This window comes from Chelonia mydas, chromosome 7, assembly GCF_015237465.2.
Source record: "Chelonia mydas isolate rCheMyd1 chromosome 7, rCheMyd1.pri.v2, whole genome shotgun sequence".
Lineage (NCBI taxonomy): Eukaryota > Metazoa > Chordata > Testudines > Cheloniidae > Chelonia > Chelonia mydas.
The window spans coordinates 20,085,001-20,099,372 of NC_057853.1; the positions used below are offsets into that span (position 1 = coordinate 20,085,001).

Consider the following 14,372-nt stretch of genomic DNA (forward strand, 5'->3'; position numbering starts at 1 on the left):
ACTCCATGATGTGTAGCTTTACGTATTCTATGGAGAGTCCTGTACAAGATTCATCAGCCTGATGTAGACTGAGCATTTATTCTGGAGGCAAATGTATTCACAAAACATTTGCAACAATATTCACTGATGGCTGGTGTTATTTAATCTCATTTTAGAGGGTCCATGGGTTGTAAAAAAGGCCTGAAATATCTGTATGCTACAAGAGGCCACACACATAAACAAATAAACAAAAACAACTTTACAGACACAACTTGGATTTTGTAGAAGAATCCAAAAGAGAGAAGCTTATTTTTAGCATAGGACTGGGAGCTAGGACTCCTGAGTTCTAAACTGAGCTCTGATATTGATTCCCTCTTTGACCTTGGCCAAGTCACTTAGGGCTTGATCCAAAGCCCACTGAAGTCAATGGAAGTTTTTCCATCAAGTTAATGGGCTTTGGTAGAGACCCTCAACTTCTCTGCATCCGTTGCCCCTCATATATAAAGTGAGACGTTACTTCATACCTACTTCATAGGAGTTACCAATATCTGTAAAGTACTTTGTGATGGTGCCTAGGTACTACTATGATATACACAATAGAACTGCATATATAGATTTGAGATAACAGGTATTGAGTATTGTTATTGTGTAACTGAAGTTTATATTTACATGCTCTTTGTTCAGTTGGTTTCTATGAGCAGATGGTAAGCGTTCAGTATTTGAACATTCTAATCGTTTTTATAATCCTTTTGTAATTTCATAAATGAACATAAATAACACTTACATGAAGAAGAGTCTCTCCTGAATGGATTTTCTCTTCCTGTTTTTGGGGGGGTGGGGGGGAGAAGAGGGAGAAGAAGAAAAAGAAAAAAAAAGAGAAAGCAAATAAATAAACAAATACATAAAATAAAATAAAATAAAAAAAAAGAGGGAAAACGTCCATCAGGATACTAAGATACATTTGATTTAAACATCATCATGCAGATGATATCCAACAAATAATACGTATGAACTAAAGAAGTTTTTTGAAGTACATCAAGATACTGAACATAATACCACAAAAATAGGTCGTTTCTCATCCGTCATCCCACAGCAAATTTTTAATATGAATTGTTACAGAAATTTTGCCTGCATGTGTATTAAGAGCAAGTAAATTACACTGTCTGAGTGAAAATAACATTCCAAGGCCATTTTATGTGGAGCAAGGTAAGAAGGCTTTTCAAATTACTTCCTAAAGTTCTCATTGATGGCCACATGCACCTCTCTGTAGGATCTCTGTTTCCCATCTACGCAGTGCTAACATGCATATCTGGGGCAACCCCTAAGGCAGTGTCTCATAGGTTTTGCAAATCACTTTCCTCCACCCTGTGCCCAAGACACAGTTGCACTGAGGCACAAGCCTTGCAGCCAAAAAAGTAGTGGATGGCTCCCTCTGTTATGGCAGGGAAACCATAACAACAAACACAATGGAGCTGTTGGGACTAAACAAGCCTTCACTCCAACAAATGACTTTGGATAACCACCCTGCCTCATGCCATTCCCCTTTCCTGTCTTCATTGTAAACAGGGATTGTGTAAACTTAAAAGTTAATTTGGATTAACAAGGGTGTGAATTTAAAACACAATAACTATTCTTGAATAACTTCAAGTGCGGACACTCTAATTCTGGAATAACTCCCACATGTAGACAAGCCCTAAGTCCCTCAGAAAGACAAAAACCACATGAATACAGTGGTGGCAATAGAAGAAGCCAACTGCTATTACTTCTCTCTCTTTTTTCTTGGAATCTCAGACCCTGAGGTAAAATAATATTGGTAAATGTTGGCCCTCCAATGGCAACCCCCATACTTAAATTTGGAAATAAATTAATGGATAACTTTACTGCACCTCTACTTCCAAACTTCTACTGGAGTATTTTACACCAATGTCAACCACGGTATAAGTTTAGCAATGCAGTAATGACCAGAGTTTAGCATGTACATTCTCTCTTTGAACAGCTAAAAATGCTTTGGGTCAGATCCTCAGCAGATATAACTCAACTCAATCAATGTAGCTACAGCGATTTATACCAGCAGAGGCTCTAGCTTTTGGTTTAACCTATCCCAACATACACTTGGGGGGGGAAATTCAATGAACATAGGAAGGACAACTTCATACTCTGACTTTCTTTCCAAACCACTGGAGAATCATTCCTGTAAGTGGACTATTCCAAGTGCCACTGTAGTTAAGTGGAAATTTGCTGTATGAAGTGCTTAAATGATGGGACTATGGGATTACTTTTTAAAAGCAATCCTGTAGCATAAATGTGGGTTAGAGCATTTGACTTCTTTCATCACTAATCTCCCATTGTAATCTATTCAAAACTGCAATTTTAAAGCATTGACAATTGATTAGGGTGATGAATCAGATAAGGTATTACTTTTAAAAAGCTGGTTTCAAAGTAGCAGCCGTGTTAGCCTGTATTCGCAAAAAGAAAAGGAGTACTTGTGGCACCTTAGAGACTAACACATTTATTTGAGCATAAGCTTTCGTGAGCTACAGCTCACTTCATGGGCTGTAGCTCACGAAAGCTTATGCTCAAATAAATGTGTTAGTCTCTAAGGTGCCACAAGTACTCCTTATCTTTTTTTAAAAAGCTGTAACTCCTCCACCTTGCACATTCATCTTTAGTTGTTGCATGTTTCAAACTGAACTGAAGTGTTCTTAAGAAAGCAAAAGCATCTTTATGGAGTCATTTGTCTACATTCTAAAAACAATACAGAGCATGGCACTGCTGTACAGAGCCCCTGTTTGGTATTGGTTCAGGTGTGTCAGGTCACGATTGAGGTGTGCTGGCAGACTGGGAAGGAAGGGAGAGCAATGGAATAACAGAGGGGGTCCGGGAGATGAGAACTGAGGAGCATTGGCAGAGGAGTGTGATGAGGAGCTTGCACTGACTAAATGCAGTACCTGGCGCTATACTGTGCTACCAATTCTTCATTTCACCAATTCCACCCCCCATTAGTAGAAACAGACAAAGGGTGTTTTTGGTGCTCTAGCGGAAATCACAGATGGAGGAGAAGGCTCAGACACTAATTATTTTTATATATCTAAAGTTAAAAATTAAATGATGGTGACTATGCTGTTTTACTCATTTTTTAAAAATATAGTACAGACCTCAGTCAAAAGATCCAGTGTTCTGAACCTGCTATTACTGCGGAATACTGCATGGGTTTTTTAATACTGGAAACAGAGGGCTTTCCAAAGCAATACTAGGGTTGATAGCATTATTATTTGCAATGGACAGAAAGAGCCTTAGCAATGGAACTGACTCTAACCTACATTCTATAAGTGCAATTTCCCATCAATAAATTTAATCAGATAGTCATTTCCTTTACAGCACTCATTTCTTTAAACAAGATATTGTCAGATCCAATAGAATAAGAAAACAATTAATCTTTTCTCCAGAAAATGCTTCCACTATGGTACATGTAATGACACTGTAGAGCAAATAATCTACAGGAAAATAAAGATTTGGAAGACTGAAAGATTATATTGTTATGCTCTGAGGAGGGAAAGCATAATGAAATAAAATGTGATTGTTTGGGGTTTAAACAGTTCTGCCATTGTATTAAATTGAAAATTCAGGATGCTTCAGTAACGTGAAAAGACTTTGGTTTACCCTAAATTCAGTTCTCTGTGCAATGATGGTTTAGTTGTCCTTTAGGGTTTACACTTCTCTGCCCCACAATCTATACCCTCAGTTGGCTATGCTGATGCATTTGAGTGCAAAATGCAGATTACACTTTCAATGCAGAGCCAAGTGGGAACAGCCAAAGTTAGAAAGACACAGAATGGAATGCCTCCTTGCTACTGAAAGCACACACAGCACAAAACAATTAGGCTATGAGGGAGTAGAGCTTCAAAGCACTATATGGGGTTTTCTAACCGCGCTATAATCCATAGGACTTGCTCAGTTAAAAGCCTCTTTGGAAATGCATCCCCAAATGGAAAGGAGGCTTTAAGTGCAAATCACGAGGCTGTAGCTCAGTCTTGGTATTCAGATTTCAAATTAAGGAATTAATCCTTGAAATTCTCCCCAGTTTTAGCTGTAAAACAAGTCACTCTGAAGAACCCTACTGAAGCCATTAAATTCTTGCAGGCAGGACTTCTCCAACATCATGCACAAATAGTAATCTAGTCTGAGGTTTCTTTGTATTTTTCCACAGCAGTGTTGCACCTCTTGTTCATACATGATTTCAAACATCCTGGAGACCCATTCTTACCTCAGCTCACGCATTGTGCCATTTAAAAAAAAATAAAAAAAAATAACCATCAAACCATCAAAAAAATAAAAATGCATAAGCTAATGGCTGCCAACTAAACTGAAGGGCCAAATTCTCCCCTGCATTACATTAGTGTACATTAACATCTGCAGAATTATTCCAGGTTTACACCAGAATCTGGCCTGATATCCCTAAAACCAAAGAAGGGCATTTTTGGACAAGCACTTCCACCCATTTGTCGATCTCCTTAATGCCTCCAGATTGCTTTATGCTGGCTGCAGTTTACTGCTCTTTACATAGTGCCCTAGCACTGCACACAGTTAAGCAGCAGGTAGCTAGAGGATTTTGAAGCCAGTTGTCTGACACTACACACTGGAAAATGCAGGTTGGTAAATGGTAAACAACAGAAATTAAAAAATTAAAAAGGAATTCCCTTGCCCTTTCCATTCTCTCCCCATCTATATTATAGTACAATGATACTCAGACCTCAGTAGTGTGAATTCACTGTTTCATTTACTATAGTGCTATATATTCATATTTAAACAGTAGGACAAGGGAAATATCATCTATATATATAGATATAGATATTTCCCTTGTCCTACTGTTTAAATATATCTCCTAAATATTTCCCCTGTCCTACTGTTTAAATATGAATATATAGGCCAGTAATTTTGCTGTGAGAATTATATATATAATTATATATATATATATATATATACAGTATTATTATCACAGCAAAATGACTGGCCAAGTATTATTACTTTATCAACTACAAGCAGGTAATAACACAGTAAAAACATCCTGACTGGTTAATAACTTAGTTTGTTTAATAATTAAGTGTCGCAGTGTTTTAATATCATGTGCTGTAAAGAGCCGCAGGAGACACATTAAAGAGCCACTTGCAACTCAGGAGCTTCAGTTTGAGTATCACTGATATAGCACATTAAGTTTGCCTGTCCTCCATATTCTGCCCTCTAGTGGCTGGAGTGTCATAGTCAGATCTGCCTGAGAACTGATTGAGAAACTATGTCACCCCCTACTGGCTGCAGCCTAAAGAGAATATAAGCCATAAGGAAGAGAAGATGGAAGAGAATGGGAGAGATGAAGACAGTAGTGAAGATCGAGATGGTGAGATGGAGAGACAAGAGGAGAAGAGGACAGAGGGGGGAAAAGAACAAAAAGGTAGATAAAGACCTAAGTGAGAGATGGGCTATCTCTGAATGTTTCACAGGTACTAGCTAACATTTACTCACCCACCTTTACTACAGGTATCCTCCCTCCAGACACATACAATTCACCCTCAACTTGTGCCCCGATATTGGAGGCAAATAGCATTATTAGTACGGTAGCTATCCCTTTGTAAAAACTAAAATCTCCCTCTCTCACCACGACCATACTGTACACTTCTGTAAAAGGAAATGATCTTCCACCAACATCCCACAGGGAAATCTTTCCATAATACTTCTTTGGAAATAAACAAGGCCAAAAAGAGTCGGCCAATTCTGCTTGAATCCAAATCTAGAAGTAACAAATCCATATGCCAAGATTTTAAAAGTTTTGCACAAAGTCTCTCTCCTCAACATTCCACAACACACAGTTTTATTGGGTTGATTTCCTTACAATCCTAAAGCCATAGAATCTAAACTGGTAGCAACTGTCATCCAAGTACCAAATTACCCAGACAACTAACTCCATGTCTCCTGAACAATACCGCTCCACTTTTTGTTGGTCCAACATTTGAAACATTTTGACATATAAGCAAAAAGATACAGTGGTTACCAAAATAGCACTATAAACACAACCAGTTCTTCTTGGCACATTTTCTTAATGCCTTTCCCAATACGGTTAAAAAATGGGAACTAACCAAAAAAAAAAAGCCTCTCTCCATCTTGGCATGAAGTCTACTGAAACACAAAAATCCTTCATATGTGGGATTGTGTTTCTTCAAACTTGTTTCTGTACCTCTGTTTTCCCACTATGTTTTCCTTTGTTATTATTATTATTATTTAAAAAATAATAATAAAGAGAAGAATCAAGATTTCAGAACATGTAAGTGTAAGAATTTTGTCACTGTGAAGGAAAAAAGTAATTCTCAAAGAAAAATATATTTTTTCACCTCTCACGAATGAGGAAGTGGGTGAATATATTCTGAATTCTCCATCTTTAATGCATGTTTTATCTTCTGTGTGAATGCAAATTAACTCCCACACACACACCCCTCATCTTCATATATGGAAACTTAAAGCTGTCTCCAAAGTCTGTCTTTTGTTACATTATCATACACCACTGAATATTCATCATCTTAAACTCACTGGGCCAAATTCTGATCCAATCCACACTGATGTGAATCCAGAATTACTTTTTTGACACCAAGATAACTGACATCAGAATCTTGACCCACAAAGTTATGGCACTTATGGAAACTTTAACTGCCTCTGAAGAAAAGAATGTCAGACCCCAGTCAGATCCATTAGTAGCAGCAGCAGCTGCAACAGCACTGGATGTATTGGTCTTTCAATTGGACCTGACTGGAGGTTTGCATACAGCCTTCAAAAAAATGTTGCATTTTGCACTGGAGGAAACAGCAGGGCTGGGAAAGAAGAAATGTACTTTTTAACGGTTGGAGAGCTGCCAAGCAAGTGGTTAATTTCACACTGCAAACTGTTATCTGAAAAAAGTTAACATAAGGTGGTGGAGCATGTACGGAGGGCGAGATGGAAATAACCGCTCGAGAAACCACACGGTAGCCTAGATAGCAATTAAATATAGGTAGGTGTTGGGTTTTTATAAGGGACTTGAAAAGAAAGAAACGGCACTATTGACCTGCGCGACCAAAATGCAAAGAAACAGCACGTTGTAATCTATCTAGCCCAGGGCACGGCAAACCACAGCGAAGATATGGGTCGGGGGGGGGGGGGGGGGGCAGGAGGGAAACAGACCCTGAGCATAGATGAGACATTTGCAGCCCTGATCCACCAAGGCAATGCCCGCCCCCCCCCCCCCTTGTTCCTTCTGAGGGTCTTTTCTTTGCCATCTTCATGCAGCCACAAGAGAGAAGCAGCGATCAGTCCTCCCTCGTTCCCTCTCTTGCCGGGCAGATCTTCCTTCGGCAAAGGCAAAAACCCTCGCTGCCTCCTCCCGACGGCTCCTTCTTTGTTCCTTCCCCGTCTGCCTTCGGGAGCGACCGGAGCGCGAGGCTCTCCCCGTTTCTGGCAGACAATAGAGAGGGGATCTTACCTGCTGCGGGCTCAGGTAGCTGGCCAGGGCTCTAGGCGTCTGCCCGGTGCGTCCCAGGGAAAGGTACCGCCCGACTAGCCGGGCTGCGAGGGAGGCGGGGGTGATTTATAAGCGCTTTCTTCCTGACCTCTCGTCTCTGTTGTCTAATGAGGGAGCGTTGAGCATCACCCATCCTGCTGAGTGGAAAAACACCGGCTCAGCCTCTTCTTTGGTGGAGGGGGCGGGGGTGCTAGAGGAAGGGGTGGGGGGGAAGGAGGGGCCACGCTTCAGACACACAGCCCGGGAGCCTGGGCTGGCAGGCAGCCCGCTCAGCTCCGGGGAGGGGCAGAGGCCAGCGGGGCCGGGGGCAGGGAGGAGGGGGAACCGCTGCTGCTGCTGGGAGCAGGGAGGCTGAGTGCGGACGCGAGGCCAGCAGGCGAGCTCGGCGAAAGGGAAAGTGGAAGCTTTCCCCGCTGCCGGGGCAGCCCGCCCCCGCCCCGCGCAGGCTGCCGGCCCGTCCCCCCCCCCCCCCACTCCTCCTCCTCCTCCGCCGCCGCGCATCCCCCTCTTCTGCCGCGCATCCCACCCCCCACCCCCCGCTGGAGTCACTCCGGATTGACAGGGGTGTAACTGAGAGCAGCGAGGCACAGCGGCGCCAGGTGCCCCGGATACGCGGCGGAGGCGTTGAGTTGCGCTGACAAGTGGAGTCACCCAGCATTTCTAACCCGAGCGCCCGCCCCCCTTGAGCCTAGGTCCCAGGCCTTGTCTCCATCCAGGCGATGGAGGGCTCACAGACTCCTAGGACCACAGAGGCAGGCCCTCCCAGAGGTCCAGAGAGGCCCCCTAGCCATAATAAAAATAAAAAATGAGGACACATGAAAACAAAATAAGGCACCAAAAAAAAACGAGTGAGCCATCATTTGATTTTTTTTTAATTTAACACGTGCTTTTCTAGCCTTTTTCTGTGCAAATGCACTAATTATTGAGGAAAAATGTAGCTTTCGGGCAATGTCACAGTGGATATTCAGCATGGTGAGCCCATTCAAACGCTCTCCATAGAATATCAGGGTTGGAAGGGACCCCTTAGTCCAACCCCCTGCTCAAAGCGGGACCAATCCCCAACTAAATCACCCCAGCCAGGGCTTTGTCAAGCCTGACCTTAAAAACCTCTTGTCCCATAGTTGAACAGTGATAGTTCTTTACCTGCTTCAACATGCTGAAGGCGCGTTCACCCAAAGCCACTGATGCAGGCAAACTGACAAAAATACACAATGCAATTGTGATATTAGGAAACACCTCAGAGAGTCCAAGTTTGAGTATTTCTTGAAGCAATTCCTTTGGCTTGCAATCCAGTTTAAAGTTAGTGGAATATATCTGTTTGAGGAAGATCATAGAATATCAGGGTTGGAAGGAACCTCAGGAGGTCATCTAGTCCAACCCCCTGCTCAAAGCAGGACCAATCTCCAATTTTTGCCCCAGGTCCCTAAATGGCCCCCTCAAGGATTGAGCTCACAACCTTGGGTTTAGCAGGCCAATGCTCAAACCACTGAGGTATCCCTCCCCCCAATGTGACCTTGTCACTGAGATCTTTTGAGAGTCACAATGATTCAAATCGACATGTAAGACCTGATTGAATAGAATCAGTGATGACAAGAAAGACATTGATAATGCTGCTCGGCATCGGATTCAGTAGGTAAGTTGCGACTGGTAGAGAACTCAGACGAAATGCCGATATTCTGTGCTACTAATCTGGACTCAGTCAGGATCACTTCCCATTGTTCACGAATCTGTCGAATGTCATTGATAAGACTTTCAGTGTTATCCCTCTCAACATCAAGTGTAACATTGTGTGCTTCAATTACCAGGTTAGTTTGGTGGATCATTGTTAAGTAGTTTCATCCACAAAAAGATGACATCAGAATGTATTCAAATTTGGACATGTGCTTCTGAATAGACTGAAGTTCAGTTCGAGCCTGTGCAGTGAGATTCACACAAATGCTGAATGCTACACAAATGCTGAAAAGACTTAAAACGAAGGAATACTAATTAAGAACACAAAATGAAACAGTCAGACAGGTTATTATCTTTATCACTGAATCAAAACTCAAGTATGAAAGGTATAATATAACAGGCTGAGCTGAAGACAAAGGGATGACATATATATATATATATATATATATATATATATATATATATATATATATATAGTAAACACTGACATGGATACAGACAGAGGGATAATGTCCAAAAATTTCAAACGTGTGTCCTCACGAAACTCACTATACAAGGTTGTCCTCACAAATTTTCACCTTGAAACTGGGCCTATAGGCTACGAAAGCCGATGACGATGGCCAAGCTACCAAGCTAGGGCTCAACCAACCAACCAGTCACCTCTTTTAGCTACCATAAAAAGACAATAATGAGGAATTCTCACACATAAATAATTCCTTAGTCCACTAGACATAAAACTATAAAGACACTAAAATGTAACAATTCGCTACCTTTCAACATACACTTGATCCAGCACCAGCCACTAGTAGTAGTTTGTTTATATAATCAGCTGATCTGAGAGGACACATCCATCATGGTCTAATCTTGTGCCATCAGAACTGATATATTTTTATTAATATTTATGAAAATTTTTAACTCTTTAATATGATAAAATCTATATCAGTTAACAAAAAACTTATGTCTTTTACCAAATCACATCTCTTATTTGCTTAAATTCGCAGCTCTAAGCTGAGAGAGTGTGTCACATTTTGGTCCAATAGGGATGCACATAAAAACAAGTTGCAAAACTTATCAAATGCCAAAAAATTAACAAGTGTATAAATTTGAGGCCACCTTTGAGCTTGAGGCCCAGAGCAAATGGCCCTCCTGGCCCCCCCCTTTGATTGGCCCTGACCATTGGGTTGGAAGGGACCACAAGGGTCAGCTCGTCTAAACCCCGCCAAGATATGCAGGAGTTGTTGTGTCTAAACCATCCATGACAGATGGCTATCCAGCCTCCTTTTGAAAACCTCCAGTGAAGGAGCTTCCACGACCCCCCTCCTAGGCCGTCTGTTCCATTGTCCTACTGTTAAGGAGTTTTTCCGGAGATTTAATCTAAATCTGCTATGCTCTAGCCGCTCAAGGTTTGTTTTGCCTTTTTTCCCTGTATGGCTTTTCGGTGGGTTGATGTCGCTTGTGAAATATGTAACAACTCATTCTTTGTCTCTGTCTGCAGTTCTGAGATGCCCTGTGTCCTCACCGCCTTCCCACAGTCACGCTCACAGGCTGCAGAGGTTGGCTGGGGAGCCTTTTTTTTTTTTCTACAAAGAGTTCCCTTCTGTGTTACCAAGTATCAGGCTGTACTGGGACCAGGGCAACAGTAATTGGAACACAATCAAGATCTACCCTTCATCTACATCCTCAACACACACCTACACCCATAGCCCTCACTTACTCCCAGGTTGATAATTTCCACAGAAATTCTGGCTGCATTCAGTTTGATTGAGACTGAGCTTTTAGGGATGTTTACAGACCTCTGAGATCTACCTATGTAGTCTCCAAACTAAAATCTCACACCTGAACACGCCCTAGTTTTGTGAGATTTCAAATAAGGTTACAAACCTAACAACCAGAAAGGAAGAGGGAGTGTGGACAAGCAGGTAGGACACAAGACTAGAACTCAGGTGACCAGACCCAGGCTTTGTGGCTTGAGCCTCCCAGAGATTCCAAACATCTAGCACACACAATGTACAAAATAAATATAGTAGTGTCTACTCTTGGAAACTATAGCAGTCAGTGGTGTTTGAAACTGCCTGGCCATTAGGGGCTTCTCTTCACAAGACTTTTTTACATTGAATTTCATAAATTCCTAGATTCCAAGGCCAGAAAGGACAACCGTGATCACTGAGTCTGATCTCCTGGCTAACAAGGGCCATAGTAGAGCTTCTTCAAAATAAGTCCTAGAGCAGATCTTTTAGAAAATTCAGAAAAGAATGTCATTTTTAAAGTTGATTGTTTCCCTTTAGTGATTAAAGATTAATGCTAAGTATGTGTGTGTATTCAAGGGACAATAGACCCACTGTTATACAAAAAGAGAAAGAAACAAAATCCTTTTTCCTTACATTAAAATAACCACGTGTGGTTGTTGTTAATCACCAAAATGACGAGCAGCTCACGGTCTTCTTTCGCAACTCTGTTCTACATGCTCAGCGATGTGGTATTGCACATTTTTTCACAGAATCAAAGCAATTAAAGACGGAAAACATTTGTTCCCTTTGACCATTCCCCTGTCAAAAAAAGAGTTATTCCCTCTGTACATTCCTGAATGCTTGCTATTTGCTAACAATCAAATGGTCACTTGTATCATTTATTTTACGTAGTGTAGGTAAAAACAATTACATGGCTTTCCCAGAAAACTCTAGTTGTTAAAGTATTTACTAAATCAACTCACTTCATGCTAGATTTTTTTAATATCTATTTTAAACAAGTTTCCACTAGTTTTAGGTAACTACCACACAATAACCCTGGGTTGAATCCTGTGGTGCTGGCATAAAGGTCCCATTTTACTTCAGTGGCCTGGCAAGATCAGCAATACATGTATTGTTTTTGGTTTTTTTTGTTTTTTGTTTTTTTTAAACTAAATCAAATCAAATGGAACATAGCTCTAGCGCCACTTCTGTATTCATAACAATACTCGGAATGTCAGTTCCTTCCCAGTATTTGATATATTCTTAAATTCTTCTTTTATCATGTGAATCGCATTTTCCAAGCTAGGTCTAAGTGTGCTATTAATAGACAAGAGACAAGACTGAAAAGGCCAAAAGGCATTTGCTATGCAAAATAATGTAATCTTGATGGGCCTAATTCTGGTGTCATTATTTCACACAATGAACAGCGGTTAAAGCCCAGGGGAGTTTTGCATGTGAAAGAACTGCAGGATTACGGGTAATATTCACCTTGGTAAATGGCCCATGTAAATCCCTCTCTACAGCACTGAAGTCCTGCAGTGGCTCTGTTGGGGGAAGTATGCAGATGGGTTTTGCAGGACTCTCCTACACTCCACAGACCGTGGGTCCTAGCACTGACCATGCATAATTTGGTGCAGCAGGCCCTCAAGTACTATGGTGAAGAGCATAGTATAAATTACTAAATAGACCTAAATAGAATAGGGTGATAATGGTGATTCCTTGGATGTTCTTCATCCAGTAGCTGTTAGTGTATGTCTACGCTATGATAAAAAAACCCGTGGCACAGCCGCGGCTGGTGAGGGTCAGCTGATTTAGGATCATGGTTATACGTGCGGGTTTGGGCTACAGCATGGGCTCTGGGACCCTCCCCCTGCGCAGCGTTTCAGGCTTAAATGTGGAGCGAGATCCAGGCCCCATTGAAGTCCATGGCAACACTCCCACTAATGTAAGTGGGACCAGGATTTCATCCTCAGTCTTTATTTAATGAATTTCATGTCACTTAAGGGATGCAAAATTACCTGTGTTCCCCCAGTAGTACACAGATATGAATCCAAATCAGATTTCTGCAATTTGCACCAGCATCAGAGCTATTTGCTACTAACATTACAAAGTTTTGCAAAGAGCAAAAGCGTGAATGTTTCCAAACGTGCCCCAGGATTAGGCATAGTGAGAGAGCTTGTTTCCACAATAAAGTGGAAGTTTTTCTCCCATAGCAACTGTTTTTTATTTTCCTGTAAACTCAAAAAATCTCTAGTCTCTTTTTAAACATGAGAATGCACCTGTAATGGGAATGTTTCTGCAAAGCCCTTTTTATAAGGGGTGCAGGTTCCGGCTTGGGATGGGGGCTCTGGGGTGGGGCTGGGGATGAGGAGTTTGGGGTGCAGGAGGGTGCTCCAGGCTGGGATTGAGGGGTTTGGAGGGGGGGAGATAGCTCAGTGGTTTGAGCATTGGCCTGCTAAACCCAGGGTTGTGAGTTCAATCCTTGAGGGAAAAAGAAAAGGAGTACTTGTGGCACCTTAGAGACTAACCAATTTATTTGAGCATGAGCATCCGATGAAGTGAGCTGTAGCTCACGAAAGCTCATGCTCAAATAAATTGGTTAGTCTCTAAGGTGCCACAAGTACTCCTTTTCTTTTTGCGAATACAGACTAACACGGCTGTTACTCTGAAACCAATCCTTGAGGGGGCAATTTATGGATCTGGGGCAAAAATTGGGGATTGGTCCTGCTTTAAGCAGGGGGTTGGACTAGATGACCTTCTGAGGTCCCTTCCAACCCTGATATTCTATGATTCTATGATCAGGGCTGGAGCAAGGGTGTGGGAAGGGGTGCAGGTTCCAGCTGGGGGTGGGGGCTCTAGGGTGGGGCTGGGGATGAGGAATTTGGGGTGCAGGAGAGTGGGCCAGGCTGAGATTGAGGGGTTTGTAGAGCGGGAGGGCGATCAGGGCTGGGGAAGGGGGTTGGGGCATGGGGAGAGGCTCAGGGGATGCAGGCTCCAAGCGGCGCTTGTCTCAAGCGGCTCCTGGAAGCAGTGGCATGTCCCTTCTCCAGCTCCTATGTGGAGGTGCGGCCAGGTGGCTCTGCGTGCTGCCCCATCCACAGGCACTGCCCCTGCAGCTCCCACTGGAGCGCATCGGAGCCAGAGCAGGGCCATGCCGTGGCTTCTAGGAGCCACATAGTGCGGCCCATGACCCAGCGCCCTGGCCAGAGCACCAGAGTGGGGCCAAGTCGCTGGTGCAGCCTCCGCCCCCAGAGCGCTGGAGTGGGGCCGAGCTGCGTGGTGCCGTCATGACCCAGTGCTTCGGCCAGAACGCTGGCGTGGAGCTGAGCCACATGGTCCAGCCCTGACCCAGCACCCCAGCCGGAGCGGGGCCAAGCTGCTGGTCCAGCCCCCGACCCAGCGCCCCGGCCGGAGCACTGGAGTGGGGCAGAGCCGCGTGGTGTGATTCACGGGCT

General features: G+C 43.0%; 1 protein-coding gene across 6 annotated transcripts in view; it reads right to left on the reverse strand.

Moving 5' to 3' along the window:
* Positions 1 to 7,896, reverse strand: part of SLC6A6 (solute carrier family 6 member 6) — a 74,420-nt gene extending 66,524 nt beyond the window's left edge. For 3 of the 6 annotated variants that reach the window (XM_027822424.3, XM_037904523.2, XM_037904522.2), the window contains exons 1-2: positions 7,481 to 7,680; positions 764 to 799 (exon numbers count right to left, since the gene is read on the reverse strand). The gene's annotated coding sequence lies outside the window, so the exon portion shown is untranslated. Of the gene's footprint in view, positions 800 to 7,480 lie in introns of all 6 variants that reach the window. The other 3 variants (XM_007059953.4, XM_043552095.1, XM_027822425.3) reach the window with 3 other exon arrangements.
* Positions 7,897 to 14,372: the final 6,476 nt, after the last annotated feature.